We start from the raw sequence: 479 nt of genomic DNA on the forward strand, positions 1-479 counted from the left end.
TATGATTTCTTTTACATGAAATTCAAGAACAGGCAAAATTAATCTGTTATAATAGGAGTTACCATATCTTAATCTTGATATGGTTACATAATGGGTTACATGTCTAACAAACATATGGAATTGCATAATTAACATTAGTGCACTTGAAATGCCTTTGAGTATATATGTTACATCTCAATGAAAACTAAAACAAAATTAAAGTAAATTAAAAAAGAAAGAAAACAAATTTTACTAGATAGTGCAGAATTATACTCCAAAATACTGAATGAATGTGGATCCTTATTAATAATAAGCCATCTCAAGATGTTACTCACTACTATATTGAAACTTATAGATCAACACTCATGTGCACATATGGTAGTAAAATTCTATGGAAATAATGCAGGTGAGAGAGGGTAGAAGTGGATGGGTAAATTCACACCTAATGGGTACAATACATACTATGTGGGTGATGTACACACTTATAACTGACTAAAACT

The sequence above is a fragment of the Propithecus coquereli genome, unplaced genomic scaffold (assembly GCF_000956105.1).
Source record: "Propithecus coquereli isolate 6110/MARCELLA unplaced genomic scaffold, Pcoq_1.0 Scaffold427, whole genome shotgun sequence".
Classification (NCBI taxonomy): domain Eukaryota; kingdom Metazoa; phylum Chordata; class Mammalia; order Primates; family Indriidae; genus Propithecus; species Propithecus coquereli.